Raw genomic sequence first — 27,500 nt, forward strand, 5'->3', positions numbered from 1 at the left:
AGAACATCCCGTACGGAACCCTTTACCCGAAAACATCCGAACCGCACATGCTCGCGACAGTCCTGCCGTTAGAGAATGCACCGTGCACGCGACCGAGTAAGGCCACTCAGAGACATCCATTTCCCAGGTATATGCCCCCTACGCACTTTTGGTGGCGCAACTCGCACGAACAGTCCCACCTCGACCCCGTATACAAGCTTTTTTGCCTCGAAGAGTTCGTCGGAGACGAAGAAGCAACCTTCAGTGCAACCGTAGCACTCTTTTGTGCAACCGCCCAAACAACGCCCCCTCTACCCTCTGTCGAAACACTCGGCATTGCTGCTCCCTAAGGTGAGCTTCTCCTCATAGGCAATTCCGCTCTTATCCGGTCACGTTTGTGTGCCCGAATTTCGCAAGGCAACCTCCATGGGACATGGAAAAGACTCGAGAAGAGAGCTCGCTCACGGGAGAGAGAAGCCAAGGAGACCACGAGAGTGCTGAGAGTGGGACAGCGCTGAATAGGCGGGAGAAGCCTGCGCGTATAAACGGAGATATATATCCAATTGCAACGAAGGAACGTGCCAAAGATCGAGAACAATGGCAGAAATGCTAGTAACGTGCACTTCGGGACCAACGCATCACCGGAAGACAACCGCCAAACATCGAAAGAGTCGCGATGCTCCGCAACCTACGTGCAAAGCGGTCACACACCGGGTAAGGGAGTGAGAGCCCCAAACATAGCTGGGCGAGGCGCTCACTCCGCTCTTTAATATCTCGTTAATACCGCCAAGGAAATGGCACAAGCACACACACACAAGCATCCTCGGAAGAGGACAGTTCGAGTGACAGGTCAAATCCAAGAGTTCCGAAGACTACCTCCAGGAACAATCGGGAACAAGACCGATTACAAGTCGTCGAGTCTGTTACTGGGCGAACACGAGATGCGCACAGGAAATCGATCAGCCCTCACAATGGCCCAAGGCCAGAGATCGGACTGCTACGATTTACCCCAACAATCATCGTGCCACTCTTCGCAGAGAGGTGATAGACGCCAACGAGCCCGCGCATAGCAATCGAGGTGTAAAAAGGGCGTTGAAGGCAGGAAGCCTGGACGAAAGAGGCTACGAGGTCACCTCGAAGCGGTCTAAGAATCGGGCGCACTTGGGGCGACTACCAGTGCCAACCCCTTATCCCGCGGTGCGTCCGACACACAGAAATTTCCAAGGCGGCCAAGGAGCCTCCCCGCATAGCAATCGGGGTGTGAGGTTACGGATGCAGCATTGATAGCAATCGAGGTGGGAGGCGAAGGATGCAGAAGTGAGAGCCGAGGGATGTAGCAGAGATAGCAATCGGGGTGTGTGATGCAGAAGAGATAGCAATCGAGGTGTGCGGTGGGAAGGGCCCAGCAGCCAGAATGCATGAAGCGACGGATGAAGCAGTGATGACAACCGGGCTGTGAGGAGAGGAGGGATGCAGCCAAGAAAGCAATCAGGGCTCGAGGCAAGGGATGCATCAAGGATAGCAATCATGTTGTGAGGCGAGATTCCAAAGGCTAAACGTGAGAGGCTGCAGGGTCGACTCAGAGAGGTCTATGCATGTGAGAGGCTGAAAGCAAGGTCAACTCGGAGCGGTCTATGCATCGGGCGCGCTTGGGGCGACTACCAGTGCCAACCCCTTATCCCGCGACGCGTCCGACAAAGAGAACGTTCCAAGGCGGCAGAGGAGGTTACCAGCCGAAGGATGCAGTAGCAATAACAGGTATAGTTCCGCGGCGGCCGAGAAGACTCACCGCATAGGAATCGGGATGCGAGGCGAGGGATGCGGCGGGAAGGCCCCGACGGCTAAACGGAAGAGGCTGCAGGGCCGCCTCGGAATGGTCCAAGCATCGGACGCGATTGGGACGACTACCAGTGCCAACCCCTTATCCCGCGATGCGTCCGATACACAGATAGTTCCAAGGCGGCCGAGGAGCCTCACCGCATATCAATCGGGGTGCGAGGCGAGGGATGGGGCGGGAAGGCCCCAACGGCTAGACGGAAGAGGCTTCAGGGCCACCTCGGAATGCTCCAAGCATCGGACGCGCTTGGGGCGACTACCAGTGCCAACCCCTTATCCCGCGATGCGTCCGATACACAGATGGTTCCAAGGCGGCCGAGGAGCCTCACCGCATAGCAATCGGGGGTGCGAGGCGAGGGATGGGGCGGGAAGGCCCCAACGGCTAGACGGAAGAGGCTTCAGGGCCGCCTCGGAATGGTCCAAGCATCGGACGCGCTTGGGGCGACTACCAGTGACAACCCCTCATCCCGCGATGCGTCCGATACGAAGATGGTTCCAAGGCGGCCGAGGAGCCTCACCGCATAGCAATCGGGGTGCGAGGTGGGGGATGCGGCGAGATGGCCCCAACGGCTAGACGGAAGAGGCCACAGGGCCGCGTCGGAATAGTCCAAGCATCGGACGCGCTTGGGGCGACTACCAGTGACAACCCCTTATCCCGCGATGCGTCCGATACGAAGATAGTTCCAAGGCGGCCGAGGAGCCTCACCGCATAGCAATCCGGGTGCGAGGTGGGGGATGCGGCGAGATGGCCCCAACGGCTAGACGGAAGAGGCTGCAGGGCCGCCTCGGAATAGTCCAAGCATCGGACGCGCTTGGGGCGACTACCAGTGACAACCCCTTATCCCGCGATGCTTCCGATACGAAGACAGTTCCAAGGCGGCCGAGGAGCCTCACCGCATAGCAATGGGGGTGCGAGGTGAGGGATGCGGCGAGATGGCCCCAACGGCTAGACGGAAGAGGCCACAGGGCCGCCTCGGAATAGTCCAAGCATCGGACGCGCTTGGGGCGACTACCAGTGACAACCCCTTATCCCGCGATGCATCCGATACGAAGATAGTTCCCAGGCGGCCGAGGAGCCTCACCGCATAGCAATCGGGGTGCGAGGCGAGGGATGCGGCGAGATGGCCCCAAAGGGTAGACGGAAGAGGCTGCGGGGCCGCCTCGGAATAGTCCAAGCATCGAACGCGCTTGGGGCGACTACCACTGCCAACCCCTTATCCCGCGATGCGTCCGATACACAGATAGTTCCGAGGCGGCCGAGGAGCTGGGGGATGCGGCGAGATGGCCCCAACGGCTAGACGGAAGAGGCTGCAGGGCCGCCTCGGAATAGTCCAAGCATCGGACGCGCTTGGGGCGACTACCAGTGACAACCCCTTATCCCGCGATGCGTCCGATACACAGATAGTTCCGAGGCGGCCAAGGAGCCTCACCGCATAGCAATCGTGGTGCGAGGTGGGGGATGCAGCGAGATGGCCCCAACGGCTAGACGGAAGAGGCTGCAGGGCCGCCTCGGAATGGTCCAAGCATCGGACGCGCTTGGGGCGACTACCACTGCCAACCCCTTATCCCGCGATGCGTCCGATACACAGATAGTTCCAAGGCGGCCGAGGAGCCTCACCGAATAGCAATCGGGGTGCGAGGCGAGGGATGCGGCGAGAAAGCCCCAACGGCTAGAGGGAAGAGGCTTCAGGTCCGCCTCGGAATGGTCCAAGCATCGGACGCGCTTGGGGCGACTACCAGTGACAACCCCTTATCCCGCGACGCGTCCGATACACAGATAGTTCCAAGGCGGCCGAGGAGCCTCACCGCATAGCAATCGGGGTGCGAGGCGAGGGATGCGGCGAGAAGGACCCAACGGCTAGACGGAAGAGGCTTCAGGGCCGCCTCGGAATGGTCCAAGCATCGGACGCGCTTGGGGCGACTACCAGTGACAACCCCTTATCCCGCGACGCGTCCGATACACAGATAGTTCCAAGGCGGCCGAGGAGCCTCACCGCATAGCAATCGGGGTGCGAGGCGAGGGATGCGGCGAGAAGGACCCAACGGCTAGACGGAAGAGGCTTCAGGTCCGCCTCGGAATGGTCCAAGCATCGGACGCGCTTGGGGCGACTACCAGTGACAACCCCTTATCCCGCGACGCGTCCGATACACAGATAGTTCCAAGGCGGCCGAGGAGCCTCACCGCATAGCAATCGGGGTGCGAGGCGAGGGATGCGGCGAGAAGGACCCAACGGCTAGACGGAAGAGGCTTCAGGGCCGCCTCGGAATGGTCCAAGCATCGGACGCGCTTGGGGCGACTACCAGTGACAACCCCTTATCCCGCGACGCGTCCGATACACAGATAGTTCCAAGGCGGCCGAGGAGCCTCACCGCATAGCAATCGGGGTGCGAGGCGAGGGATGCGGCGAGAAGGACCCAACGGCTAGACGGAAGAGGCTTCAGGGCCGCCTCGGAATGGTCCAAGCATCGGACGCGCTTGGGGCGACTACCAGTGACAACCCCTTATCCCGCGACGCGTCCGATACACAGATAGTTCCAAGGCGGCCGAGGAGCCTCACCGCATAGCAATCGGGGTGCGAGGCGAGGGATGCGGCAAGAAGGACCCAACGGCTAGACGGAAGAGGCTTCAGGGCCGCCTCGGAATGGTCCAAGCATCGGACGCGCTTGGGGCGACTACCAGTGACAACCCCTTATCCCGCGACGCGTCCGATACACAGATAGTTCCAAGGCGGCCGAGGAGCCTCACCGCATAGCAATCGGGGTGCGAGGCGAGGGATGCGGCGAGAAGGACCCAACGGCTAGACGGAAGAGGCTTCAGGTCCGCCTCGGAATGGTCCAAGCATCGGACGCGCTTGGGGCGACTACCAGTGACAACCCCTTATCCCGCGACGCGTCCGATACACAGATAGTTCCAAGGCGGCCGAGGAGCCTCACCGCATAGCAATCGGGGTGCGAGGCGAGGGATGCGGCGAGAAGGACCCAACGGCTAGACGGAAGAGGCTTCAGGGCCGCCTCGGAATGGTCCAAGCATCGGACGCGCTTGGGGCGACTACCAGTGACAACCCCTTATCCCGCGACGCGTCCGATACACAGATAGTTCCAAGGCGGCCGAGGAGCCTCACCGCATAGCAATCGGGGTGCGAGGCGAGGGATGCGGCGAGAAGGACCCAACGGCTAGACGGAAGAGGCTTCAGGGCCGCCTCGGAATGGTCCAAGCATCGGACGCGCTTGGGGCGACTACCAGTGACAACCCCTTATCCCGCGACGCGTCCGATACACAGATAGTTCCAAGGCGGCCGAGGAGCCTCACCGCATAGCAATCGGGGTGCGAGGCGAGGGATGCGGCGAGAAGGACCCAACGGCTAGACGGAAGAGGCTTCAGGGCCGCCTCGGAATGGTCCAAGCATCGGACGCGCTTGGGGCGACTACCAGTGACAACCCCTTATCCCGCGACGCGTCCGATACACAGATAGTTCCAAGGCGGCCGAGGAGCCTCACCGCATAGCAATCGGGGTGCGAGGCGAGGGATGCGGCGAGAAGGACCCAACGGCTAGACGGAAGAGGCTTCAGGGCCGCCTCGGAATGGTCCAAGCATCGGACGCGCTTGGGGCGACTACCAGTGACAACCCCTTATCCCGCGACGCGTCCGATACACAGATAGTTCCAAGGCGGCCGAGGAGCCTCACCGCATAGCAATCGGGGTGCGAGGCGAGGGATGCGGCGAGAAGGACCCAACGGCTAGACGGAAGAGGCTTCAGGGCCGCCTGGGAATGGTCCATGCATCGCACGCGCTTGGGGCGACTACCAGTGACAACCCCTTATCCCGCGACGCGTCCGATACACAGATAGTTCCAAGGCGGCCGAGGAGCCTCACCGCATAGCAATCGGGGTGCGAGGCGAGGGATGCGGCGAGAAGGACCCAACGGCTAGACGGAAGAGGCTTCAGGGCCGCCTGGGAATGGTCCATGCATCGCACGCGCTTGGGGCGACTACCAGTGACAACCCCTTATCCCGCGACGCGTCCGATACACAGATAGTTCCAAGGCGGCCGAGGAGCCTCACCGCATAGCAATCGGGGTGCGAGGCGAGGGATGCGGCGAGAAGGACCCAACGGCTAGACGGAAGAGGCTTCAGGGCCGCCTCGGAATGGTCCAAGCATCGGACGCGCTTGGGGCGACTACCAGTGACAACCCCTTATCCCGCGACGCGTCCGATACACAGATAGTTCCAAGGCGGCCGAGGAGCCTCACCGCATAGCAATCGGGGTGCGAGTCGAGGGATGCGGCGAGAAGGACCCAACGGCTAGACGGAAGAGGCTTCAGGGCCGCCTCGGAATGGTCCAAGCATCGGACGCGCTTGGGGCGACTACCAGTGACAACCCCTTATCCCGCGATGCGTCTGATACACAGATAGTTCCAAGGCGGCCGAGGAGCCTCACCGCATAGCAATCGGGGTGCGAGGCAAGGGATGCGGCGAGAAGGACCCAACGGCTAGACGGAAGAGGCTTCAGGGCCGCCTCGGAATGGTCCAAGCATCGGACGCGCTTGGGGCGACTACCGTTGCCAACCCCTTATCCCGCGATGCGTCTGATACACAGATAGTTCCGAGGCGGCCGAGGAGCCTCACCGCATAGCAATCGGGTTGCGAGGCAGATTATTGGGAAGGGAACCCCCTGGGATGCGGCTCAAGCAGTGCCCAAAGGGACTGGAATGCGGAATCACATCGAGAGACCCAAATGCTATACGAGGGCTCAAATCGAATTATCGATTTGGCCACGACATGGACGCATCGGAACGACTACCTTTGCCGAACCACTCGCAATTGCATCCATACCGAAACCAATAGACATTTCCGTTAGAGCCCTCGCATAGCATTCGGGAATCTCGCATGCCCCTCTAAATCGACCAATGCTGGCGCTCAACGAAAATCCGAGCGCTACCACCGTTCGAGCGCCAGCATTGGTCGAGTTAGAGGGGCACGGGGGAGAATGCTCCAGTCAACACCTCCCCTATATAAGTTATTTGTCCGATTCTCGCACAACCGTAGTCTGCCTCGTCGAATCAAACAACGGTCCCAGATTCCGACTTCCGTTCCGTAGAGACCCAAAAGCTAGATGGAGGCTCGCAAGAAAGAGAGTCGGCGCATAGCAATCGGGTTTCTCGAACGTTTAGGGACCGAGCTCACTTGCGGATAGGGCAAAATCCGCCAAGCAACCCAAAAGCTAGACGGGGGCTCGAATCGAATCGCCTAGGCGGCCACAACAACGACGTGTTGGATCGACTACCAGTGCCAAACCATTCAGCAAGACTAGTCTGTGTCGAGGCCGGATAGAGATTCTCAGAGAGCGCCCGTATAGCATTTAGGAGACCTGCCGCGTCCCTCACACTCGACAAATGGTGGTGCACGTTTATAAATCCGAGCGATCCCAACCCTTTCAAGCACCAACATCGGTCGAGATAGAGGGGCACGGAGGGGGCTGCGTGAGACAACACAGTCCCCTATATAAGTTATTTGTCCGATTCTCACACATCCGAAGAATGGTCATCAAATCGGACAACAGCCCAAACTTCCGACTTCCGTCCCAGAAAGCCCAAGAGCTATCTAAAACGTTCATGGCCGGAACTCGATCGCGGCTATACCAGTCCGCCAAGCAACCCAAAAGCTAGACTGGAGCTCTAGTCGAATCACCTCTGTGTGGCCATTGCAAGGACGTGTTGGAGCGACTACCATTGCCGAACCATTCCGCAGGTCGAGTCCATACCAAGGCCGCATAGAGATTCACGATGAGCTCCTGCATAGCAATCAGGAGACTTGCCGTGTCCATCACAATCGATAAATCCTGGTGCAAGATTTTTGCATCCGAGCGCTCCAACCAGTCGAGCACCAGCATCAATCGACATAAACGGGCACGGGGGGAGGATGCTCGAGAACACTACCTCCCCTATATAAGTTATTTGTCCGATTCTCAAGCAGCCGAAGTCTGGTCATCGAATCGGGTCAAAGACCACAACTTCCGACTTTACCCACAATGCAAGTCATCGAATCGAACATCGGCCCCCGAGTCGGACTCCATGCGTATGTCAGGTCATCGGACCCAAATTCCGCCTTCCTGCGCATGGCGGGCCATCAATATCAACTCGGTCATCGGACCCAAACTCCGCCTTTCTGCGCATGGCACGCCTTCAAATCGGTCATCGGACCCAAATTCCGCCTTCCTGTGCATGGCGGGCCATCAACATCAACTCGGTCATCGGACCCAAATTCCGCCTTTCTGCGCATGGCACGCCATCAACTCGGTCATCGGACCCAAATTCCGCCTTCCTGCGCATGGCAGGTCATCGGACACAAATTCAGATCTCGCCAATATGCCTACGTATCGAATCGGTCATCGGACCCAACTTCCGACTTCATCCATACTGTAGGGTCTTTGAGGTTGGCGCGGTGCGCTCAACCCGGGGAGTCGACCCATCGAAGCATACACCTCCCCTATATAAGCTATTTGTCCGATTCCCACACCTGTGTAGTTTGCACCTCTGACCAGGACATCGACCCCAACTTCCGAACTCGACTGCAACGACGGCACCAGCGCCTTGGTGCGCACCTTGCGACGCACAGTCCCAACATTCGCCTTCCTGCACATGGCAGGTCATCGGACCCAAATTCCGACCTCGCGAGTATGCCTACATATCGAATCGGTCATCGGACACAACTTCCGACTTCATCCATACCGTAGGGTCTTTGAGGTTGGCGCGGTGCGCTCAACCCGGGGAGTCGACCCAACGAAGCATACACCTCCCCTATATAAGCTATTTGTCCGATTCCCACACCTGTGTAGTTTGCACCTCCGATCAGGACATCGACCCCAACTTCCGAACTCGCCTGCAACGACCGAACCAGCGCCTTGGTGCGCACCTTGCAACGCACAGTGCCAACATTCGCCTTCCTGCACATGGCAGGTCATCGGACCCAAATTCCGACCTCGCGAGTATGCCTACATATCGAATCGGTCATCGGACCCAACTTCCGACTTCATCCATACCGTAGGGTCTTTGAGGTTGGCGCGGTGCGCTCAACCCGGGGAGTCGACCCAACGAAGCATACACCTCCCCTATATAAGCTATTTGTCCGATTCCCACACCTGTGTAGCTTGCACCTCCGATCAGGACATCGACCCCAACTTCCGAACTCGACTAAAAAGACCGCACCAGCACCTTGGTGTGCACCTTGCAACGCACAGTGCCAACATTCGCCTTCCTGCACATGGCAGGTCATCGGACCCAAATTCCGACCTCATGAGCATACCTACTAATCGAATCGGTCATCGGACCCAACTTCCGACTTCATCCATACCGTAGGGTCTTTGAGGTTGGCGCGGTGCGCTCAACCTGGGGAGTCGACCCATCGAAGCATACACCTCCCCTATATAAGCTATTTGTCCGATTCCGACACCTGTGTAGTTTGCACCTCCGCTCAGGACATCGACCCCAACTTCCGAACTCGCCTGCAACGACCGAACCAGCGCCTTGGTGCGCACCAAAAGTGCGCACTTTTGGAGGGCACTTTTGTGCGCTCCAAAGGTGCGCACTTTTGGAGGGCACTTTTGTGCGCTCCAAAGGTGCGCACTTTTGGAGGGCACTTTTTGGAGGGCACTTTTGTGCGCTCCAAAGGTGCGCACTTTTGGAGGGCACTTTTTGGAGGGCACTTTTCTGCGCTCCAAAGGTGCGCACTTTTGGAGGGCACTTTTTGGAGGGCACTTTTCTGCGCTCCAAAGGTGCGCACTTTTGGAGGGCACTTTTTGGAGGGCACTTTTCTGCGCTCCAAAGGTGCGCACTTTTGGAGGGCACTTTTTGGAGGGCACTTTTCTGCGCTCCAAAGGTGCGCACTTTTGGAGGGCACTTTTGTGCACTCCAAAGGTGCACACTTTTGGAGGGCACTTTTTGGAGGGCACTTTTCTGCACTCCAAAGGTGCGCACTTTTGGAGGGCACTTTTTGGAGGGCACTTTTGTGCGCTCCAAAGGTGCGCACTTTTGGAGGGCACTTTTTGGAGGGCACTTTTGTGCGCTCCAAAGGTGCGCACTTTTGGAGGGCACTTTTGTGCACTCCAAAGGTGCGCACTTTTGGAGGGCACTTTTCCTGCGCTCCAAAGGTGCACACCTAGGTGAGCACCTTCGACCACACCTTGTAGCACACCAAACTCTGACTTTCGACTTCATCCGCAATGCAGGGTCTTTGAGGTTGGCGCAATGCGCACAACCAGGGGAGTCGACCCATCAAACCCAACACCTCCCCTATATAAGCTATTTGTCTGATTCTCATACATGCGTAGCCTGCAGGAGCAATTAGGACATCGACCCCAACTTTCGGCTTCTAAACGAAAACAAGGTCTTTGAGGTTGGTGTAATGCGAACAACTAGGGGAGTCAACCCATCAAACCCAACACCTCCCCTATATAAGCTATTTGTCTGATTCTCATACATGTGTAGTCTACAGGAGCAATTAGGACATCGACCCCAACTTTTGACTTCTTAACGAAAACAAGGTCTTTGAGGTTGACGTAATGCGCACAACCAGGGGAGTCGACCCATCAAACCCAACACCTCCCCTATATAAGCTATTTGTCCGATTCTCATACATGTGTAGCCTACAGGAGCCATTAGGACATTGACCCCAACTTTTGACTTCTTAACGAAAACAAGGTCTTTGAGGTTGGCGTAATGCGCACAACCAAGGGAGTTGACCCATCAAACCCAACACCTCCCCTATATAAGCTATTTGTCTGATTCTCATACATGTGTAGCCTGCAACAACGATTAGGACATCCACCCCAACTTCTGAATTCGTCTGCGTTGACCGCACCAAAGGTGCACGCCTTGGTGCTCACCAAAATCCGACTTCCGACTTCTTCTGCTATGCGGGGTCTTTGAGGTTGGCGCAGTGCGCACAACCAGGGGAGTCAACCCACCGAATGCAACACCTCCCCTATATAAGCTATTTGTCTGATTCTCATACATGCGTAGACTGCAGCAATGATTAGGACATCCACCCCAACTTTTGACTTCTTAAACAAGACAGGGTCTTTGAAGTTGGTGCAGTGCACACAACCAGGGGAGTCGACCCATCAAACGCAACACCTCCCCTATATAAAGCTATTTGTCCGATTCTCATACGTGTAGTCTGCAGCAGCGATTAGGACATCGACCCCAACTTCCGAATTCGTTTGCATTGACCGCACCAAAGGTGCACGCCTTGGTGTGCACCTTGGAGTGCACTTTGGTGCTCACCTCGGTGCACACTTTGGTGTGCACCTCGGTGTGCACCAAAGGTGCGCACCTTGGAGCGCACCAAAGGTGTACACTTTGGAGCGCACCACATAGGGTCTTTGAGAGGTTGGCGCAGTGCGCACACCAAGGTGGGTGTTGAGGTGCGTGCCGAGGTGGGTGGGTGCTAGGGTGCGCTCCATGGTGGGTGCCAGGGTGGGTGCGTGCTAGGGTGGATTCCAAAGAGGGTCATAGGGTGGGTGCCAAGGTGGGTTGGTGATATAGTGGGTTCAAAGGTGGGTACTAGGGTGGGTTCCAAGGTGGGTCACAAGTTGGGTGCCAGGATGCGTGGGTGTTAGGTTGGGTGCCAAGGTGGGCTCCTGCGTGGGTGGGTGCTAGGGTGGGTTTCAAGGTGGACGCGAGGGCGGGTGCCAAGGTGGGTAACAAGTTGGGTGTTAGGATGGGTGAGTGCTAGAGTGGGTGCCAAGGTGGGTGGGTGCTAAGGTGGATGCCAAGGTGGTTCACAGGGTGGGTGGGTTCTAGGGTGAGTTCCAAGGTGGGTCACAGGTTTAGTGCTAGGGTGCGTGTCAAGGCGGGTGTCGAGGTGCCTGGGTGCTAGGGTGTGGATGCCAATGTGGGTCATAGGGTGGGTACTAGGGTGGGCTGCAATGTGGGTGCCAAGGTGGGTAACATGCTCGGTTGGTTCTAAATTGGGTGTCAGGGTGGGTGTGCACCCACCTTGCCCGAGGTGGGTGCCAAGGTGCCAGTGTGGGTGGGTGCTAAGGTGGATGCCAAGGTGGGTGAGAAGGTGGGTGATAGGTTGAGTGGTAGGATGGGTGGGTGCCAAGATGGGTCACAGGGTGGGTGCAAGGGTGGGTAGGTGCTAGGGTTGGTGTCAGGGTGGGTGGGTGCTAGGTTGGGTTCCAAGGTGGGTGCGAGGGTGAGTGTCAAGGTGGGTCACAGGTTAGGTGCTAGGATGGGTGAGTGCTAGGGTGCAAAGGTGCCAGGGTGGGTGCTAGGATGGGTCGATGCTAGGGTGAGTGGCAAGGTGGGTCCACAAGTGTCAAGGTGGGTGCCGAGGTGGGTGCCAACTTGGGTTCCAAGGTGGGTGCCAAGTGGGCGACTGCTATGGTGGATGCCAAGGTGGGTCACGGGGTGGGTGCCAAGTTGCTAGGTTGTGTTCCAAGGTGGGTGCCAACGTGGCTGCTAGGGTGCGTGGGTTAAAGGGTGTGTCACAACGTGGGTGCCAGGATGGGTGCGCACCCACACTGGCCAAGACGGGTGCAAGGTTGGGTTCCAAGCCCGGTCACAGGCTGGGTGCTAGGATGGGTGGGTGCCAAGGTGGGCACCAGGGTGGGTCACGGGGTGGGTCCTAGGGTGGGTAACAGGGTGGGTACTAAGGTGCGTGCCAAGGTGGGTCATGGGGTGGGTGCCAAGGTGGGCACCAGGGTGGGTGTGCACCAACCCTAGCCAGGGTAGGTCACGGGGTGGTTGTCGGGGTGGGCGTCAAGGAGCCAAGGTGGGTGGCAAGTAGCCAAGTTGCGTGCCAAGGTGGGTGTCGGGGTGGGTGCCAAGGATCCAAGGTGGGTGCCAAGGAACCAAGGTGGGTGTCTGGGTGGGTGCCGAGGTGGGAGCCAGGGTGGGTCCCAAGGTGAGTGCAAAGGTGGGTGCCAGGGTCAAGGTGAGTGCCAATGTGGGTTCCAAGGTGCCAGGGTCAGGGTGAGTGCCAATGTGGGTTCAAAGGTGCTAAGTTGGGTGCGAGGTTGGGTGCGAGGGTGGGTGGGTGCCAAGGTGTGCTAGGTGGAAGCCCGGGTGGGTCGGCATCCCATGGGTGTCGAGTTGGGTGCCTGATGGGTGCTTCTTGTCAAGTTTTAGTCGTCGGGACTCATTTCGAGCCTTAGAGGTCGTTTCTTGTCCGGTTGCCCTGTCTTCGACCTGGGAACCCAATTTTGGTCCTCGGGTCCCATTTTTTTTTGTCTCGCATCCCACTTTTGGCCTGTGGCCTTTTCGGGGTCGATTCTCGTTTTGGGCATCAGAGCATGTTTCTTCTCCTAAAACCCAATATTTGTTTATTAAGTCTCGGAACACATTTTTGTTCTCGTGGACCCATCATGGGTCTTGGAACGCATTTGTGGTCCTTGGGTCCCATTTTGCATCCCGAAACTTGTGTTTTGGTGCTTGATCCCTATTTTGGGTGCCCACCTTGCACCAAGTGCGCACCCGGGGCAAACCGAGCGCCTTGGTGCACCGGGGCAAGATCGAGCGTGCACCCGAGGCGCCCCGAACATGCACCAAGGTGCACTCGGCCCACATGTGAGCGCAGGTCGTTGCGCCCGAGGTGGTGTGTGGGCACCGCGTTGCAGACGGGACACTGCACGCACACGACGCCCCGTCCAGGTGCACGCACGTAGGCCGGGCCGGGTGCACACCCGACGCCCTAGCAAGGTGCGCGCACCCGGGCAGGGCTCACACTTGGCGAACGGGGCGCACTTCGCGAGGGAGGGTGTGCACCTCGACGGGGGTGGGTGGCCGGGGTGGATTCGCACGTGGGTCGCGGTTTGCTAAGTACACACTGCGACAAGCTCATAACGGGTGCGATCATACCAGCGTTAGTGCACCGGATCCCATCAGAACTCCGCAGTTAAGCGCGCTTGGGCCGGAGTAGTACTAGGATGGGTGACCTCCCGGGAAGTCCCGGTGTTGCACCCTTTCTTAGTTTTTCGCCGGGCGTCGCAATGCTATTTGAATAAACCTTTTGCCCGTTTGCGTTCTCGTCGGGGCCGGGCCGGGCCGGGGTGCGCTGCCCGCACTACCGCGCGCGCGGGGGCGACACCGAGCGCGCACCCGAGGCGCCCCGAGCACACAGGCCACGGTGCAACCCGGGCGTTGTGCGCGCACCCCGGTGCGCCCGAGGTGCTGCGCGCGCACCCAGGTGAAATCGGTGTGCACCTCGGCCAGTGCGCGCTCGGTCGAGTCGCGCACGTTGGCCAAGGTGCACGGTGATGTTTCTTACTCTAAGGTTCCGCACCAGACGCCCGGGACAGGTGAGCGAAGCTGGGCGGGGCCGGGTGCGCGGCCGGGGCAGGTGCACGCAGCTGGAGAGAGCTTTGGAGCACACCAGAGGTGCGCACCTTGGAGCACACTTCGGAGCGCACCAATGATGCGCTCCATTCAAAAGTTTCCTGAAAAGGCAAAAAAAGTTGAGATTATAGAATTTCCCACTTGAGAGATTGTAAAAAAAAAAAATTTAAAATGAAGGAAACGCGGGTGCCAAGGTGTGCGCGCCCGGGTGCGCAGCCCAGCCAAGGTGTGCGCACCAAGGCGCCCACCCTGGCGAAGGTGCACGCAAGGTGCGCACCCGAGGCAAACCGGACAATTAACCCAACTTTCGACTTCGCGCGCACCTGCGCACCTTGGAGCGCACTTCGGAGCGCTCCTTGTTGCGCACCAATCTTGGGCACCTCGGAGTGCACCATGGCGCCCACCAAGGTGCGCACCCGGGGCAAACCGAGCTCCGACTTCGTGCGCACCTTGGAGCGCACGAAAGGTGCGCACCATGGCGCCCACCAAGGTGCGCAGCCCAGCCAAGGCGTGCGCATCAAGGTGCGCACCCTGGCGAAGGTGCGCACCCGGGGCAAACCGAGCTCCGACTTCGTGCGCACCTTGGAGCGCACAAAGGGTGCGCAACCCAGCCAAGGTGTGCGCACCCCGGGCAAACCGAGCTCCGAATCGTGCGCACCTTGGAGCACACTTCGGAGCCCTCCTTGGTGCGCACCGATGTTGCGCACCTCGGAGCGCACCCGGGGAAAACAATGCAATTAACCCGACTTTCGACTTCGTGGGCACCTCGGAGCGCTCTCGGGTTCGCACCTCGGAGCACACCGAGGTGCGCACCTTTGATGCGCTGCCTTCACCAATTTCCAGAAAAGGCAAGAAAACATTGAGAAGGTGTGCGCACCGAGGTGCCCACCCTGGCGAAGGTGCACGCGAGGTGCGCACCCGGGGCAAACCGGGCTCCGACTTCGTGCACGCCATGCTGCGCACCTTGGAGGGCCATGGTGCGCACCTTGGAGCACACTTCGGAGCGCTCAATGGTGCCCAACCCAGCCAAGGTGCCCACCGCGGCGAAGGTGCACGCGAGGTGCGCACCCGGGGCAAACCGGGCTCCGACTTCGTGCACGCCGCACCTTGGAGCACACTTCGGAGCGCTCCTTGGTGCGCACCAGGGCGCGCAACCCAGCCGAGGTGCCCACCCCGGCGAAGGTGCACGCGGGGTGCGCACCCGAGGCAAACCGGGCTCCGACTTCGTGCACGCCATGGTGCCCACCGCGGCGAAGGTGCACGCGAGGTGCGCACCCGGGGCAAACCGGGCTCCGACTTCGTGCACGCCGCACCTTGGAGCACACTTCGGAGCGCTCCTTGGTGCGCACCAGGGCGCGCAACCCAGCCGAGGTGCCCACCCCGGCGAAGGTGCACGCGAGGTGCGCACCCGGGGCAAACCGGGCTCCGACTTCGTGCACGCCATGGTGCCCACCGCGGCGAAGGTGCACGCGAGGTGCGCACCCGGGGCAAACCGGGCTCCGACTTCGTGCACGCCGCACCTTGGAGCACACTTCGGAGCGCTCCTTGGTGCGCACCATGGTGCCCACCAGGGCGCGCAACCCCGCCGAAGGTGCACGCGAGGTGCGCACCCGGGGCAAACCGGGCTCCGACTTCGTGCACGCCGCACCTTGGAGCACACTTCGGAGCGCTCCTTGGTGCGCACCAGGGCGCGCAACCCCGCCGAAGGTGCACGCGAGGTGCGCACCCGGGGCAAACCGGGCTCCGACTTCGTGCACGCCATGGTGCGCACCAGGGTGCCCACCGCGGCGAAGGTGCGCACCCGGGGCAAACCGGGCTCCGACTTCGTGCACGCCGCACCTTGGAGCACACTTCGGAGCGCTCCTTGGTGCGCACCAGGGCGCGCAACCCAGCCGAGGTGCCCACCCCGGCGAAGGTGCACGCGAGGTGCGCACCCGGGGCAAACCGGGCTCCGACTTCGTGCACGCCATGGTGCCCACCGCGGCGAAGGTGCGCACCCGGGGCAAACCGGGCTAGGACTTCGTGCACGCCGCACCTTGGAGCACACTTCGGAGCGCTCCTTGGTGCGCACCATGGTGCCCACCAGGCCGCGCAACCCAGCCAAGGTGTGCGCACCAAGGTGCACGCGAGGTGCGCACCCGGGGCAAACCGGGGTCCGGCTTCGTGCACGCCGCACCTTGGAGCACACATCGGGGCGCTCCCGGGTTCGCACCGGCGTTGCGCACCGTGGTGGGCACCTCGGAGCGCACCGTGGTGGGCACCTCGGAGCACACCAAGGTGGGCAGCGAGGTGCGCACCTTTGATGCGATGCCTTCACTAATTTCCATAAAAGGCAAAAGAAAACGAGATTTTAAAATTTCCGTTTTGAAAGATAGTGAGAAAAAGGGAATGCTGGTGCCATCTTGAGCCCGCCCTGGTGCGCAGCCCAGCCAAGGTGTGCGCACCAAGGTGCCCACCCTGGCGAAGGTGCGCGCCCGGGCAATTAACCCAACTTCCAACTTCGCGCGCGCCAGGGTGGGAGCGCACCCAACAACCGGGCCTGGGAAGAGCCAATGCGAGAAACCCCACCAAACGCTCTGACAAAAAAAGAGGGGGCGCTCCAGTAACCCCGCTTCGGAGCGCACCCTGGGCAAACCCAGCCAGGGTGCCCACCCCGGCCAAGGTGCAGGCGAGGTGCGCACCCGGGGCAAACCGGGCTCCGACAACGTGCACGCCGCACCTTGGAGCACACTTCGTAGCGCTCCCGGGTGCGCACCTCAGAGCACACCAAGGTGGGCAGCGAGGTGCGCACCTTTGATGCGCTGCCTTCACTAATTTCCAGAAAAGGCAAAAAAAAGAGGAGATTTTAAAATTTCCGTTTTGAAAGATAGTGAAAAAAACGGAACGCGGGTGCCATCTTGAGCCCGCCCGGGTGCACAGCCCAGGTAAGGTGCCCACCCTGGCAAAGGTGCGCACCCGGGCAATTAACCCTACTTCCGACTTCGTGCGCGCCAGGGTGGCAACCGGGCCTGGGAAGAGCCAATGCGAGAAACCCCACCAAACGCTCCGACAAAAAAAGAGGCGGCGCTCCAATAACCCCGCTTCGGAGCGCAGCCGGGGCAAACCCAGCCAAGGTGCCCACCCCGACGAAGGTGCACGCGAGGTGCGCACCCGGGGCAAACCGGGCTCCGACAACGTGCACGCAGCACCTTGGAGCACACTTCGAAGCACTCCCGGGTGCCCACCGGCGTTGCGCACCGTGGTGGGCAGCGAGGTGCGCACCTTTGATGCGCTGCCTTCACTAATTTCCAGAAAAGGCAAAAAAAAATGAGATTTTAAAATTTCCGTTTTGAAAGATAGTGAAAAAAACGGAACGCGGGTGCCATCTTGAGCCCGCCCTGGTGCGCAGCCCAGGCAAGGCATGCGCACCAAGGTGCCCACCCGCGGTGCACACCCGGGGCAAACCGGGCTCCGACTTCGTGCAGGCCGCACCTTGGAGCACACTTCGGAGCGCTCCTTGGTGCGCACCATGGTGCCCACCAGGGCGCACCCGGGGCAAACCGGGCTCCGACTTCGTGCACGCCGCACCTTGGAGCACACATCGGAGCGCTCCCAGGTTCGCACCAGCGTTGCGCACCTTTGATGCGCTGCCTTCACTAATTTCCAGAAAAGGCAAAAAAAAACGATATTTTAAAATTTCCGTTCTGAAAGATAGTGAAAAAAACGGAACGCGGGTGCCATCTTGAGCCCTTCCTGGTGCGCAGCCCAGGCAAGTTGTGCGCACCAAGGTGCCCACCCTGGCGGAGGTGCGCGCCCGGGGCAAACCGGGCTCCGACTTCGTGCACTGCATGGTGCCCACCAAGGCGCGCAACCCAGCCAAGGTGCCCACCGCAGCGAAGGTGCACGCGAGGTGCGCACCCGAGGTGCACACCCGGGGCAAACCGAGCTCCGACTTCGTGCACGCCGCACCTTGGAGCACACTTCAGAGCGCTCCTTGGTGCGCACCAGGGCGCGCAACCCAGCCAAGGTGCTCACCCCGGCGAAGGTGCACGCGAGGTGCGCACCCGGGGCAAGCCGGGCTCGGACTTCGTGCACGCCGCACCTTGGAGCACACATCGGAGCGCTCCCGGGTTCGCACCAGCATTGCGCACCTTTGATGCGCTGCCTTCACTAATTTCCAGAAAAGGCAAAAAAAAAAAAAAAAACGAGATTTTAAAATTTCCGTTTTGAAAGATAGTGAAAAAAACGGAACGCGGGTGCCATCTTGAGCCCGCCCTGGTGTGCAGCCCAGGCAAGTTGTGCGCACCAAGGCACCCACCCTGGCCAAGGTGGGTCACGGGGTGGGTCCTAGGGTGGGTAACGGGGTGGGTACTAAGGTGCGTGCCAAGGTGGGTCATGGGGTGGGTGCCAAGGTGGGCACCAGGGTGGGTGTGCACCAACCCTAGCCAGGGTAGGTCACGGGGTGGTTGTCGGGGTGGGCGTCAAGGAGCCAAGGTGGGTGGCAAGTAGCCAAGTTGCGTGCCAAGGTGGGTGTCGGGGTGGGTGCCAAGGATCCAAGGTGGGTGCCAAGGAACCAAGGTGGGTGTCTGGGTGGGTGCCGAGGTGGGAGCCAGGGTGGGTCCCAAGGTGAGTGCAAAGGTGGGTGCCAGGGTCAAGGTGAGTGCCAATGTGGGTTCCAAGGTGCCAGGGTCAGGGTGAGTGCCAATGTGGGTTCAAAGGTGCTAAGTTGGGTGCGAGGTTGGGTGCGAGGGTGGGTGGGTGCCAAGGTGTGCTAGGTGGAAGCCCGGGTGGGTCGGCATCCCATGGGTGTCGAGTTGGGTGCCTGATGGGTGCTTCTTGTCAAGTTTTAGTCGTCGGGACTCATTTCGAGCCTTAGAGGTCGTTTCTTGTCCGGTTGCCCTGTCTTCGACCTGGGAACCCAATTTTGGTCCTCGGGTCCCATTTTTTTTTGTCTCGCATCCCACTTTTGGCCTGTGGCCTTTTCGGGGTCGATTCTCGTTTTGGGCATCAGAGCATGTTTCTTCTCCTAAAACCCAATATTTGTTTATTAAGTCTCGGAACACATTTTTGTTCTCGTGGACCCATCATGGGTCTTGGAACGCATTTGTGGTCCTTGGGTCCCATTTTGCATCCCGAAACTTGTGTTTTGGTGCTTGATCCCTATTTTGGGTGCCCACCTTGCACCAAGTGCGCACCCGGGGCAAACCGAGCGCCTTGGTGCACCGGGGCAAGATCGAGCGTGCACCCGAGGCGCCCCGAACATGCACCAAGGTGCACTCGGCCCACATGTGAGCGCAGGTCGTTGCGCCCGAGGTGGTGTGTGGGCACCGCGTTGCAGACGGGACACTGCACGCACACGACGCCCCGTCCAGGTGCACGCACGTAGGCCGGGCCGGGTGCACACCCGACGCCCTAGCAAGGTGCGCGCACCCGGGCAGGGCTCACACTTGGCGAACGGGGCGCACTTCGCGAGGGAGGGTGTGCACCTCGACGGGGGTGGGTGGCCGGGGTGGATTCGCACGTGGGTCGCGGTTTGCTAAGTACACACTGCGACAAGCTCATAACGGGTGCGATCATACCAGCGTTAGTGCACCGGATCCCATCAGAACTCCGCAGTTAAGCGCGCTTGGGCCGGAGTAGTACTGGGATGGGTGACCTCCCGGGAAGTCCCGGTGTTGCACCCTTTCTTAGTTTTTCGCCGGGCGTCGCAATGCTATTTGAATAAACCTTTTGCCCGTTTGCGTTCTCGTCGGGGCCGGGCCGGGCCGGGGTGCGCTGCCCGCACTACCGCGCGCGCGGGGGCGACACCGAGCGCGCACCCGAGGCGCCCCGAGCACACAGGCCACGGTGCAACCCGGGCGTTGTGCGCGCACCCCGGTGCGCCCGAGGTGCTGCGCGCGCACCCAGGTGAAATCGGTGTGCACCTCGGCCAGTGCGCGCTCGGTCGAGTCGCGCACGTTGGCCAAGGTGCACGGTGATGTTTCTTACTCTAAGGTTCCGCACCAGACGCCCGGGACAGGTGAGCGAAGCTGGGCGGGGCCGGGTGCGCGACCGGGGCAGGTGCACGCAGCTGGAGAGAGCTTTGGAGCACACCAGAGGTGCGCACCTTGGAGCACACTTCGGAGCGCACCAATGATGCGCTCCATTCAAAAGTTTCCTGAAAAGGCAAAAAAAGTTGAGATTATAGAATTTCCCACTTGAGAGATTGTAAAAAAAAAAAATTTAAAATGAAGGAAACGCGGGTGCCAAGGTGTGCGCGCCCGGGTGCGCAGCCCAGCCAAGGTGTGCGCACCAAGGCGCCCACCCTGGCGAAGGTGCACGCAAGGTGCGCACCCGAGGCAAACCGGACAATTAACCCAACTTTCGACTTCGCGCGCACCTGCGCACCTTGGAGCGCACTTCGGAGCGCTCCTTGGTGCGCACCAATCTTGGGCACCTCGGAGTGCACCATGGCGCCCACCAAGGTGCGCACCCGGGGCAAACCGAGCTCCGACTTCGTGCGCACCTTGGAGCGCACGAAAGGTGCGCACCATGGCGCCCACCAAGGTGCGCAGCCCAGCCAAGGCGTGCGCATCAAGGTGCGCACCCTGGCGAAGGTGCGCACCTGGGGCAAACCGAGCTCCGACTTCGTGCGCACCTTGGAGCGCACAAAGGGTGCGCAACCCAGCCAAGGTGTGCGCACCCCGGGCAAACCGAGCTCCGAATCGTGCGCACCTTGGAGCACACTTCGGAGCCCTCCTTGGTGCGCACCGATGTTGCGCACCTCGGAGCGCACCCGGGGAAAACAATGCAATTAACCCGACTTTCGACTTCGTGGGCACCTCGGAGCGCTCTCGGGTTCGCACCTCGGAGCACACCGAGGTGCGCACCTTTGATGCGCTGCCTTCACCAATTTCCAGAAAAGGCAAGAAAACATTGAGAAGGTGTGCGCACCGAGGTGCCCACCCTGGCGAAGGTGCACGCGAGGTGCGCACCCGGGGCAAACCGGGCTCCGACTTCGTGCACGCCATGCTGCGCACCTTGGAGGGCCATGGTGCGCACCTTGGAGCACACTTCGGAGCGCTCAATGGTGCCCAACCCAGCCAAGGTGCCCACCGCGGCGAAGGTGCACGCGAGGTGCGCACCCGGGGCAAACCGGGCTCCGACTTCGTGCACGCCGCACCTTGGAGCACACTTCGGAGCGCTCCTTGGTGCGCACCAGGGCGCGCAACCCAGCCGAGGTGCCCACCCCGGCGAAGGTGCACGCGGGGTGCGCACCCGGGGCAAACCGGGCTCCGACTTCGTGCACGCCATGGTGCCCACCGCGGCGAAGGTGCACGCGAGGTGCGCACCCGGGGCAAACCGGGCTCCGACTTCGTGCACGCCGCACCTTGGAGCACACTTCGGAGCGCTCCTTGGTGCGCACCAGGGCGCGCAACCCAGCCGAGGTGCCCACCCCGGCGAAGGTGCACGCGAGGTGCGCACCCGGGGCAAACCGGGCTCCGACTTCGTGCACGCCATGGTGCCCACCGCGGCGAAGGTGCACGCGAGGTGCGCACCCGGGGCAAACCGGGCTCCGACTTCGTGCACGCCGCACCTTGGAGCACACTTCGGAGCGCTCCTTGGTGCGCACCATGGTGCCCACCAGGGCGCGCAACCCCGCCGAAGGTGCACGCGAGGTGCGCACCCGGGGCAAACCGGGCTCCGACTTCGTGCACGCCGCACCTTGGAGCACACTTCGGAGCGCTCCTTGGTGCGCACCAGGGCGCGCAACCCCGCCGAAGGTGCACGCGAGGTGCGCACCCGGGGCAAACCGGGCTCCGACTTCGTGCACGCCATGGTGCGCACCAGGGTGCCCACCGCGGCGAAGGTGCGCACCCGGGGCAAACCGGGCTCCGACTTCGTGCACGCCGCACCTTGGAGCACACTTCGGAGCGCTCCTTGGTGCGCACCAGGGCGCGCAACCCAGCCGAGGTGCCCACCCCGGCGAAGGTGCACGCGAGGTGCGCACCCGGGGCAAACCGGGCTCCGACTTCGTGCACGCCATGGTGCCCACCGCGGCGAAGGTGCGCACCCGGGGCAAACCGGGCTAGGACTTCGTGCACGCCGCACCTTGGAGCACACTTTGGAGCGCTCCTTGGTGCGCACCATGGTGCCCACCAGGCCGCGCAACCCAGCCAAGGTGTGCGCACCAAGGTGCACGCGAGGTGCGCACCCGGGGCAAACCGGGGTCCGGCTTCGTGCACGCCGCACCTTGGAGCACACATCGGGGCGCTCCCGGGTTCGCACCGGCGTTGCGCACCGTGGTGGGCACCTCGGAGCGCACCGTGGTGGGCACCTCGGAGCACACCAAGGTGGGCAGCGAGGTGCGCACCTTTGATGCGATGCCTTCACTAATTTCCATAAAAGGCAAAAAAAAACGAGATTTTAAAATTTCCGTTTTGAAAGATAGTGAGAAAAAGGGAATGCTGGTGCCATCTTGAGCCCGCCCTGGTGCGCAGCCCAGCCAAGGTGTGCGCACCAAGGTGCCCACCCTGGCGAAGGTGCGCGCCCGGGCAATTAACCCAACTTCCAACTTCGCGCGCGCCAGGGTGGGAGCGCACCCAACAACCGGGCCTGGGAAGAGCCAATGCGAGAAACCCCACCAAACGCTCTGACAAAAAAAGAGGGGGCGCTCCAGTAACCCCGCTTCGGAGCGCACCCTGGGCAAACCCAGCCAGGGTGCCCACCCCGGCCAAGGTGCAGGCGAGGTGCGCACCCGGGGCAAACCGGGCTCCGACAACGTGCACGCCGCACCTTGGAGCACACTTCGTAGCGCTCCCGGGTGCGCACCTCAGAGCACACCAAGGTGGGCAGCGAGGTGCGCACCTTTGATGCGCTGCCTTCACTAATTTCCAGAAAAGGCAAAAAAAAGAGGAGATTTTAAAATTTCCGTTTTGAAAGATAGTGAAAAAAACGGAACGCGGGTGCCATCTTGAGCCCGCCCTGGTGCACAGCCCAGGTAAGGTGCCCACCCTGGCAAAGGTGCGCACCCGGGCAATTAACCCTACTTCCGACTTCGTGCGCGCCAGGGTGGCAACCGGGCCTGGGAAGAGCCAATGCGAGAAACCCCACCAAACGCTCCGACAAAAAAAGAGGCGGCGCTCCAATAACCCCGCTTCGGAGCGCAGCCGGGGCAAACCCAGCCAAGGTGCCCACCCCGACGAAGGTGCACGCGAGGTGCGCACCCGGGGCAAACCGGGCTCCGACAACGTGCACGCAGCACCTTGGAGCACACTTCGAAGCACTCCCGGGTGCCCACCGGCGTTGCGCACCGTGGTGGGCAGCGAGGTGCGCACCTTTGATGCGCTGCCTTCACTAATTTCCAGAAAAGGCAAAAAAAAATGAGATTTTAAAATTTCCGTTTTGAAAGATAGTGAAAAAAACGGAACGCGGGTGCCATCTTGAGCCCGCCCTGGTGCGCAGCCCAGGCAAGGCATGCGCACCAAGGTGCCCACCCGCGGTGCACGCCCGGGGCAAACCGGGCTCCGACTTCGTGCAGGCCGCACCTTGGAGCACACTTCGGAGCGCTCCTTGGTGCGCACCATGGTGCCCACCAGGGCGCACCCGGGGCAAACCGGGCTCCGACTTCGTGCACGCCGCACCTTGGAGCACACATCGGAGCGCTCCCAGGTTCGCACCAGCGTTGCGCACCTTTGATGCGCTGCCTTCACTAATTTCCAGAAAAGGCAAAAAAAAACGATATTTTAAAATTTCCGTTCTGAAAGATAGTGAAAAAAACGGAACGCGGGTGCCATCTTGAGCCCTTCCTGGTGCGCAGCCCAGGCAAGTTGTGCGCACCAAGGTGCCCACCCTGGCGGAGGTGCGCGCCCGGGGCAAACCGGGCTCCGACTTCGTGCACTGCATGGTGCCCACCAAGGCGCGCAACCCAGCCAAGGTGCCCACCGCAGCGAAGGTGCACGCGAGGTGCGCACCCGAGGTGCACACCCGGGGCAAACCGAGCTCCGACTTCGTGCACGCCGCACCTTGGAGCACACTTCAGAGCGCTCCTTGGTGCGCACCAGGGCGCGCAACCCAGCCAAGGTGCTCACCCCGGCGAAGGTGCACGCGAGGTGCGCACCCGGGGCAAGCCGGGCTCGGACTTCGTGCACGCCGCACCTTGGAGCACACATCGGAGCGCTCCCGGGTTCGCACCAGCATTGCGCACCTTTGATGCGCTGCCTTCACTAATTTCCAGAAAAGGCAAAAAAAAAAAAAAAACGAGATTTTAAAATTTCCGTTTTGAAAGATAGTGAAAAAAACGGAACGCGGGTGCCATCTTGAGCCCGCCCTGGTGTGCAGCCCAGGCAAGTTGTGCGCACCAAGGCACCCACCCTGGCCAAGGTGGGTCACGGGGTGGGTCCTAGGGTGGGTAACGGGGTGGGTACTAAGGTGCGTGCCAAGGTGGGTCATGGGGTGGGTGCCAAGGTGGGCACCAGGGTGGGTGTGCACCAACCCTAGCCAGGGTAGGTCACGGGGTGGTTGTCGGGGTGGGCGTCAAGGAGCCAAGGTGGGTGGCAAGTAGCCAAGTTGCGTGCCAAGGTGGGTGTCGGGGTGGGTGCCAAGGATCCAAGGTGGGTGCCAAGGAACCAAGGTGGGTGTCTGGGTGGGTGCCGAGGTGGGAGCCAGGGTGGGTCCCAAGGTGAGTGCAAAGGTGGGTGCCAGGGTCAAGGTGAGTGCCAATGTGGGTTCCAAGGTGCCAGGGTCAGGGTGAGTGCCAATGTGGGTTCAAAGGTGCTAAGTTGGGTGCGAGGTTGGGTGCGAGGGTGGGTGGGTGCCAAGGTGTGCTAGGTGGAAGCCCGGGTGGGTCGGCATCCCATGGGTGTCGAGTTGGGTGCCTGATGGGTGCTTCTTGTCAAGTTTTAGTCGTCGGGACTCATTTCGAGCCTTAGAGGTCGTTTCTTGTCCGGTTGCCCTGTCTTCGACCTGGGAACCCAATTTTGGTCCTCGGGTCCCATTTTTTTTTGTCTCGCATCCCACTTTTGGCCTGTGGCCTTTTCGGGGTCGATTCTCGTTTTGGGCATCAGAGCATGTTTCTTCTCCTAAAACCCAATATTTGTTTATTAAGTCTCGGAACACATTTTTGTTCTCGTGGACCCATCATGGGTCTTGGAACGCATTTGTGGTCCTTGGGTCCCATTTTGCATCCCGAAACTTGTGTTTTGGTGCTTGATCCCTATTTTGGGTGCCCACCTTGCACCAAGTGCGCACCCGGGGCAAACCGAGCGCCTTGGTGCACCGGGGCAAGATCGAGCGTGCACCCGAGGCGCCCCGAACATGCACCAAGGTGCACTCGGCCCACATGTGAGCGCAGGTCGTTGCGCCCGAGGTGGTGTGTGGGCACCGCGTTGCAGACGGGACACTGCACGCACACGACGCCCCGTCCAGGTGCACGCACGTAGGCCGGGCCGGGTGCACACCCGACGCCCTAGCAAGGTGCGCGCACCCGGGCAGGGCTCACACTTGGCGAACGGGGCGCACTTCGCGAGGGAGGGTGTGCACCTCGACGGGGGTGGGTGGCCGGGGTGGATTCGCACGTGGGTCGCGGTTTGCTAAGTACACACTGCGACAAGCTCATAACGGGTGCGATCATACCAGCGTTAGTGCACCGGATCCCATCAGAACTCCGCAGTTAAGCGCGCTTGGGCCGGAGTAGTACTGGGATGGGTGACCTCCCGGGAAGTCCCGGTGTTGCACCCTTTTTTAGTTTTTCGCCGGGCGTCGCAATGCTATTTGAATAAACCTTTTGCCCGTTTGCGTTCTCGTCGGGGCCGGGCCGGGCCGGGGTGCGCTGCCCGCACTACCGCGCGCGCGGGGGCGACACCGAGCGCGCACCCGAGGCGCCCCGAGCACACAGGCCACGGTGCAACCCGGGCGTTGTGCGCGCACCCCGGTGCGCCCGAGGTGCTGCGCGCGCACCCAGGTGAAATCGGTGTGCACCTCGGCCAGTGCGCGCTCGGTCGAGTCGCGCACGTTGGCCAAGGTGCACGGTGATGTTTCTTACTCTAAGGTTCCGCACCAGACGCCCGGGACAGGTGAGCGAAGCTGGGCGGGGCCGGGTGCGCGGCCGGGGCAGGTGCACGCAGCTAGAGAGAGCTTTGGAGCACACCAGAGGTGCGCACCTTGGAGCACACTTCGGAGCGCACCAATGATGCGCTCCATTCAAAAGTTTCCTGAAAAGGCAAAAAAAGTTGAGATTATAGAATTTCCCACTTGAGAGATTGTAAAAAAAAAAAATTTAAAATGAAGGAAACGCGGGTGCCAAGGTGTGCGCGCCCGGGTGCGCAGCCCAGCCAAGGTGTGCGCACCAAGGCGCCCACCCTGGCGAAGGTGCACGCAAGGTGCGCACCCGAGGCAAACCGGACAATTAACCCAACTTTCGACTTCGCGCGCACCTGCGCACCTTGGAGCGCACTTCGGAGCGCTCCTTGGTGCGCACCAATCTTGGGCACCTCGGAGTGCACCATGGCGCCCACCAAGGTGCGCACCCGGGGCAAACCGAGCTCCGACTTCGTGCGCACCTTGGAGCGCACGAAAGGTGCGCACCATGGCGCCCACCAAGGTGCGCAGCCCAGCCAAGGCGTGCGCATCAAGGTGCGCACCCTGGCGAAGGTGCGCACCCGGGGCAAACCGAGCTCCGACTTCGTGCGCACCTTGGAGCGCACAAAGGGTGCGCAACCCAGCCAAGGTGTGCGCACCCCGGGCAAACCGAGCTCCGAATCGTGCGCACCTTGGAGCACACTTCGGAGCCCTCCTTGGTGCGCACCGATGTTGCGCACCTCGGAGCGCACCCGGGGAAAACAATGCAATTAACCCGACTTTCGACTTCGTGGGCACCTCGGAGCGCTCTCGGGTTCGCACCTCGGAGCACACCGAGGTGCGCACCTTTGATGCGCTGCCTTCACCAATTTCCAGAAAAGGCAAGAAAACATTGAGAAGGTGTGCGCACCGAGGTGCCCACCCTGGCGAAGGTGCACGCGAGGTGCGCACCCGGGGCAAACCGGGCTCCGACTTCGTGCACGCCATGCTGCGCACCTTGGAGGGCCATGGTGCGCACCTTGGAGCACACTTCGGAGCGCTCAATGGTGCCCAACCCAGCCAAGGTGCCCACCGCGGCGAAGGTGCACGCGAGGTGCGCACCCGGGGCAAACCGGGCTCCGACTTCGTGCACGCCGCACCTTGGAGCACACTTCGGAGCGCTCCTTGGTGCGCACCAGGGCGCGCAACCCAGCCGAGGTGCCCACCCCGGCGAAGGTGCACGCGGGGTGCGCACCCGGGGCAAACCGGGCTCCGACTTCGTGCACGCCATGGTGCCCACCGCGCCAAGGTGCACGCGAGGTGCGCACCCGG

The 27,500-nt window shown here is 61.1% G+C and overlaps 3 non-coding genes across 3 annotated transcripts; all 3 read left to right on the forward strand.

The window, feature by feature from the left end:
* Positions 1-13,662: 13,662 nt before the first annotated feature.
* Positions 13,663-13,781, forward strand: LOC131866449 (5S ribosomal RNA). Its single transcript, XR_009365061.1, has one exon. It is a non-coding gene; the product is annotated as a 5S ribosomal RNA (ribosomal RNA).
* A 5,916-nt stretch (positions 13,782-19,697) lies between these two features.
* On the forward strand, positions 19,698-19,816 carry LOC131866439 (5S ribosomal RNA). The gene has a single exon (XR_009365052.1). It is a non-coding gene; the product is annotated as a 5S ribosomal RNA (ribosomal RNA).
* Positions 19,817-25,731: 5,915 nt separating this feature from the next.
* On the forward strand, positions 25,732-25,850 carry LOC131866440 (5S ribosomal RNA). The gene has a single exon (XR_009365053.1). It is a non-coding gene; the product is annotated as a 5S ribosomal RNA (ribosomal RNA).
* The last annotated feature ends 1,650 nt before the right edge of the window (positions 25,851-27,500 follow it).

The sequence above is a fragment of the Cryptomeria japonica genome, unplaced genomic scaffold (assembly GCF_030272615.1).
Source record: "Cryptomeria japonica unplaced genomic scaffold, Sugi_1.0 HiC_scaffold_144, whole genome shotgun sequence".
Lineage (NCBI taxonomy): Eukaryota > Viridiplantae > Streptophyta > Pinopsida > Cupressales > Cupressaceae > Cryptomeria > Cryptomeria japonica.